The sequence below is a fragment of the Macaca thibetana genome, chromosome 8 (assembly GCF_024542745.1).
Source record: "Macaca thibetana thibetana isolate TM-01 chromosome 8, ASM2454274v1, whole genome shotgun sequence".
In the NCBI taxonomy this organism is placed as follows: Eukaryota; Metazoa; Chordata; class Mammalia; order Primates; family Cercopithecidae; genus Macaca; species Macaca thibetana.
In genome coordinates, this window is record NC_065585.1 from 130,724,090 (window position 1) to 130,730,870 (window position 6,781).

At 42.5% G+C, this 6,781-nt stretch overlaps 1 long non-coding RNA gene across 1 annotated transcript; it reads right to left on the minus strand.

Moving 5' to 3' along the window:
- Positions 1–188: 188 nt before the first annotated feature.
- LOC126961636 (uncharacterized) lies at positions 189–6,301 on the minus strand. The gene is made up of 3 exons (XR_007728369.1): positions 6,262–6,301; positions 5,935–6,071; positions 189–669 (listed from the first exon to the last, which is right to left on the minus strand). It is a non-coding gene; the product is annotated as an uncharacterized LOC126961636 (long non-coding RNA).
- Between the last annotated feature and the right edge of the window lie 480 nt (positions 6,302–6,781).

Here is a 6,781-nt window from a genome sequence, read left to right on the forward strand (position 1 = left end):
GCTTTGCTAGCCGCTCCTCCCGCCTCAGCCGCAGGCCAGCTTGGTCCGCCCTACTCCGGCGCCCCGCGCGGGAAGCGCAGCTCCCGGGGATCCGGGGCTTTGGGCTGGCCCCGCGACAGCCGCGGGGAGACCGCCAGCGGCCCCCGCCCCAGTCGCCGTCCCCGCCTCCCCGGGCTGCCTTCACCTTTCGGGAGGCGGCGCTCCGGTTCAGCTGTCCGGGAACCCAGGCCTGCGGCGCCTCCGGGCAGGGAAGGCGGGCTGGCGGGCGGCGGAGCCGGGGACTGTCGCCTCCCCGCTTCGTTCCCTGCAATCGCCCCGCCCGAACGTGCCCGGGAAGTGAGGCTGGGCCGCGCCCGCCCGGCCGGGGACAGGGGTGACCTTCCGGCCTCCCGCCTTGCCCTTGTTGCCGATGTCTCTCGGCGTGGCCCGTCCTGCGTAGAAGACGCCCCGGCGGGCGCACCTGGTCGGCCCGAAGCGCATCAGCGTAGTACCTGGGGTGACGGCGACGTGTGACTTTAGCGAGGCTTTTCTCACTTAATTTTTACAGCCCCGGACTTCAGCGGAAATGCCCCCTTGGGGTCGGTCCATTGGGATAACTGGAGATGGGGGATTAAGTAGGGTGCCACGGCTTAGACGCTCCAAATCATTCCAGTACACAGCATGACTTATCTGTTGAGTTTTGCAAAACAAGCCCCATCAAAAAAGCATCCATCAAAAGGCGGGTGGAACTTATAAGTTTTTGCCCAAAACTGGACACAAACCTTCCCTCCCCCCATTGCTTCTGTTACAATAGCGTTAATTACTTTCTTCCAAGTCCCTAACGTGATAATATCTCCAACCGCCTATTATTAAACAACTCCCTTATCATCAGGGACCTATGCACTTTAACAATGCACGTTCCCAGTGACGAAAAACGAGCACGTTTAGTAACCGCTCTGCCGCCCTTGGTATAGAGGTTCGTGCTCCTGATCCCCTGCCTAGGGGGCAGAGTTCATGTCGAGCTGTTTTTTCCAGTCCAGGTTATTTATGGGTACCCAACTACAGGTCTCACATAGACACTGGTCTATAACAGGTTATTTGTGGGGACCCAACTACAGGTCTCACATAGACGCTGGACTATTTCAGGTGCTACTAAGAGGGTTGGTGGAGATCAGCATATAGTTTCTGATTCTGGAATGGTTTTCTAGTGCCACAGTATATTGAGTGGGGTAGAGTGGGGGAACATTTGTTTGGGCTTCTCTTTATCGTCATGCCCTGGATAATCAGATTGACATTTTCTTTTTCTGTAAAGGCCTCACATTCAAAAAGAAAGAAAGAAAAAAATAAAATAAAATAAAAAACACCACGAGTCTGGTATTCTTGAGCTGAACGCCAGCTACAGAAATGCAACTGCTCATCCTTTTGCCTCCATTCACTGGAGCTACAACTGCAATATGTCCTTGGACACAGAAGATGTGTTGGATACTGTGATGTTCCTTGTCCTCTTCTAACAGTGCATCAGGCGACAAAGTATACCTAAAGTATAGGATAGTGCCTGGCAAATAGTAGGACCTGATAAATACTTGTCCAGTGATTGAGCAACTGTGATAAACAGGAAAGTAACCTAGCTTAACTTTTGCAAGAAACCATGCGAGAAATCAGTTGTAGGTGACATTGTCTGGGAAGGCATCCTGGAAGTGGTGGCCGGTACCCGATTTAAATATTAAAAAATGGCTAAGGACTAGGTGAGGTGGCTCATGCCTGTTATTCCAGCACTTTGGGAGGCCGAGATGGGAGGATCGCTTGAGGCCAGGAGTTTGAGACCAGCCTGGGCAACATAGTGAAATTTCATTTCTGAAAGATATACAAAACATTAACTGGGCATGGTGGTGCATGCCTACAATCCCAGCCATTCAGGAGGCTAAGGCAGGAGGATCGCTTGAGCCCAGAAGTTTGAAGTTGCAGTGAGCTATGCTTGCACCACTGCATTCCAGCCTGGGTGATAGAGACCCAATCTCAAAATAAATAAATAAATAAATAAATAAATACAATTAGGGAGTGGAAGTGAGATAGTATATTTGATATGCTTTCAAGATATAATAGAGGCAGAGATTCTTAACCTTTTGTAGGTAATAGGCCCCTATGAAAATGTTGATAGAAGCTTTGAAACCCCCTTATATAATAAACAAATGTGAAATATTTGCATATATTTTCTGAAAGTTCACAGACTGGCTGAAGCAGATGTGTAGAATTCCTAGAGACTCGTGAACTATGACATGAGTTACCAATGTCTTTCTTATTTGGAGGCAGGTAGAAAAACAAAGAGATTTTTCTAGTTGAGACCATCATAAGAGGCATTTCAATGACCACCAGTAGAATTTGGGTAATAGTTGTGGAAATGGAAAGAAAAATGTACTGTAAAGAAAATTTGTACACTAGAGAAACATAGCTAGACTTTTAAACCATTTATGTTCTTTTTGTACCTGAGAATTTCACTTTCATATCTCAGCAAAAAGGGGAAAGGAATAGATAAAAAAATGACTGTCAAAATATTGACAGTTGCTGATGCTGGGTGCACACGTGGGGATTTATTGTATTATTCTCTCATTATTTGTGAGGTTTAGCATTTTTCATTTAAAAAAAATTTCAGTGGATTTTTACTCTTGGTAGTCATACCCAATCCTATAGCATTTCCTAACTTGGGTTCTTGGAATGGAGATTTTTGTATATAAAAAAAGAAAAAGAAAACAATACAAATAGGCCAGGGATGCCACATATAAGATTGTTATTAATAAGCAGAGTCTTTGTAGAACCATACGTTTTCTCTGAGGAAGAATTGTAAAGTGTGTTGGCCATAGTCTCAACATAAATTGGACAACTATGAAACACTGAACACGTGGTTTTCTGGTTTTCTGGTTTGTTTTTTGTTTTGTTTTGTTTAGTTTTTTGAAATGGAGTCTTGCTTTGTTGCCCAGGCTGGAGTGCAGTGGTGCCATCTCGGCACACTGCAAGCTCTGCCTCCCGGGTTTACGCCATTCTCCTGCCTCAGCCTCCCAAGTAGCTGGGACTACAGGGACCTGCCACCTCACCTGGCTAATTTTTTGTATTTTTAGTAGAGACGGGGTTTCAACCGTGTTAGCCAGGATGGTCTTGATCTCCTGACCTTGTGATCCGCCTGCCTCGGCCTCCCAAAGTGCTGGGATTACAGGAGTGAGCCACCGCGCCCGGCCTTCTGTTTTTTTCTAACATTACACTCAACTTCATTGTATGTTGCTTAACTTTCTTTATCATTACATTTTATTATTATATCATGCATATAGTTTATATACTCATATATTATATATTCATATGCAATATAAATATATATATGCAATATGAATATATATTCATATGTATTATATATTTTATATTTATATAATATAAATTATTGTATTATATGTCATATACATACATATATTTATATATAGCAATATATTTTATATATATTATATATACAGATGTTCCTTGCATTATATGGTTCGTTTACAATATTTCTACTTTATGATAATTGAAAGCAATGCGTATTCACAAGAAGTCATACTTCTAGTACTCATACAACCATTGTCTTTCAATTTTTGTACAGAATTCAATAAATTACATGAGATATTCAACACTTGATTATAAAATAGGCTTTGTCTTAGATGGTTTTGCCCAAGTGCAGGCTAATGTAAGTGTTCTGAGCACATTTTAAGGGTAAGCTAAACCAAGCTATCATGTTCAGTAGGGTAGGTGTGTTAAATGCATTTTACAACACTTTCCATTTACAATGGGTTTATTAGGATGTAACCCCCCATCATAAGTCAAGGAGCATCAGTACTATATAATAGTATTATGACCTTTCTCAATTAACTCAGTTTCTTTATTAGTCAACTGCCTGGGTCTGGCACACACCCCTTGAGGCTGCAGATGGCTGGCCATGATTCTTTGAGTGCCTGCCTTTCTCACTGCGTCTTTCTGAGCGAGGCAGCCCCAGTGCTTCCTTACACATAGGTGCACAGAGGCTGCACACTTTCCAAATGTGACCAGTTCAGTCTAGCATGTCCTGTGGACTACAAGGCCGTTGCCTAGCAAAGCATGAAATTTCTCCAGCTTATGTAATAACTACTCCACACCTGAAGTCTCTTAAGGTGTGGCATTTAAGTCAGGAATTCACGTAAGTTCTTTTCCTAGAGCTTTTGACCATTATTTTACTTACCCTCATTGGCTATCACAGTCCTTCGCACTTAGAACTCAATGCACATATATGCATTAATATGCATGTATTGCCATAAGCCTCAAAATGTGCTGCATGATGCTTATGTTACCATTTCATTCATTTCAGCCTTGACCATCTATTTTATTAAAGGGCCTGGTCTAAGGTACAGGCTCTTAGCCATTGGGGGTGCTTACCTATTATTAGCATAATGGAGACTTACCAAAAAATTACTGTATTTTTACCCTCTTTTCTCCACCTTTCCAAGTCATCCCATTTTTTTTTTTAGTGATGTTAGCTAGTTTAGCAGAATAACATCTTGATGCATAAGGAAGTGGAACCCTCACCAGGCTGAATGGTAGAGCGGGCAAGCTTAGCTTCAGATTACAGGAAGAAATTGTGAGGTGTGCTCCAGTCTCCAGTCTCCCAAACTGATCTTTAGGACACTGGAGACAAAATATTCCAACAACAGGGGCAGACAAAGCTCAAGCTTTATGGCTTCATTAGTTTTAAAGGATTCCCCGCAGTGACCCAGTCAGACTGGACTGAGAATCAAAGAGTTCACAGCTACTTATTAGTCAGCACAATTTAGAGACAGGAGTGCTAACCAAGAGCTTTCCTTGTCATTTTGGGATGTTCATGGGCTGGAGTCCCAGTTGCCATCTCCTAAAACCTAAACCCTTCAGTTCTCCAGTGATTTTGCTGCCAGAGAGTGTGTAGCTGCTGCCTTTATCCAAGATATCCTTTATCTGATATTCTTCACATCTGTGAAACCCAGAAGACCTTCCCAAGGTACATAGGGAACTTCCCAGCATTGGGAACAGGATGGTTTCTTCTCTCATAGGGTTTTATGCACCAAAAAAGAGAAATGCTACTTCTCTGTCTTCCTGAACTTTTTAAAAACTAGTCCTGCCAAGTCTCATCATTTCTCAAGTACCTGTCCTTGGTCCTCTGTTTTTCTGTCTATATAATCTCCCTGGACAACCTCATCCACCTTTCTAACTGCAAGGAAAACTCTGTGTAGATTTCTCAAAAATCTATATCTCTGAATTGGTCTTCTCATAAACCTGCAGATCCCCATGCTCATCTTGCCTGACATCTCCATCAGGGTGACCTCAACACATATGAAACTGAGGTCCTTTGCCCCCCGTGCACCTAAAGCAGCTGCCCTTTGCTTTCTTCTATAATCCCCATCCTCCCAGTCACCTGGCACATTCTTAGACTCTGCCTCTTCTTGTCCTTCATAGCCCACTGGTGACCACCGTCTGACAATTTTATATCTGTACTGCTTTTATTTATCAACTCTGCTCCCTTCTTATTGTTTCTATTCTAGTTGTTTATGTCCCATTACTTCCCACCTAGATGATTACAATAATTGCTTAATCTGCTCTTCTGATTTTCGAGGCCGTCTCTTTCATAAAAGATAATTCCAGACAAAAAGCTTTTGTCTAGATTAATCTTTCTGTCCTAGGAATTTATCAGTTCCTGATCTATATCCCTCTTGTAACATTTATCTCTAACCTTCGTATAAAGTATTATTTTATTCAACAAAGATTCACTGGACATTTATTTTATACTGAGCAGTCTGTGAGAAAAGCAAGGGGGAGCAAAACAGATAAGATATCTACCCTCATGGCACTTATAGTCTCGTGGGATGACAAACATTAATCAAATAATCACAAATATCACAACTAAAATGTGCAACCCCAAATTGCAACACACACCTTGAAGGAAGACTGCAGAGTTGCTAGGAGAGCTCGCAGGTCTCATCACTCTCTCAGAGGGAGGACTGTGTAGGATTCAGCCTTAGATCCTCAAAGTCTAGTCTAGAGCACTGCACGTGGAAGTGCTGAATAAGTTTCTGTTGAAGGAACATATGCATCAAGAAAAAAAATCAAAACAAACAAAAATCCCCACAAAAAATGAAAAAAGAATAAAACAAAGAAAAAAAAGCCTCATATGCATCTACTTCTGACATATAAGTGTGTGACCTTTTCTGTACTACACAATACTGAATAAAACACACGCCGGATGTTCCCTCAAATACCAACCTCAACACGTAGCCATGTTAGCTCTTTGCTTTTGTTTCCATGACCACAAGTCCATGGGGCATCTAATCTCTAAACACACCCTATTTTCTCTGCCAGCATTACAACATGTAGAAACTTGTTATCCCGGTAGCATTACCAAGAATAATTGTTGCTTTATGGTGAAAGATTTTATGCATGCTTTAATACTTTGCTGTTATCACCAACACAAACCCATCATCCCTCTTCCTTACAGTTTGGAATGTTTGCTGAAGATGTCAAACAACATTGTTTCTTTTGCCTCATGGGAAACTGGGTCATCCTCCAGCTATCCTTTGTGTCATTTGCCAGCTTCCTCTCCATCTCCAAAGCTGTTTGAGTATTACCTCTTCATCCTCCCGCTCTTACCTTTTGTCTGTCACTCTTTCATCTTTCTGCTATTGTGATCATGTAATTTTTGGAGTCAGCTTTTCGCTGGGACACTGAGTGACACATATCACTTGGCTTATTTTATCTCTATTTTTTTTTTCTTTTTTACAATACT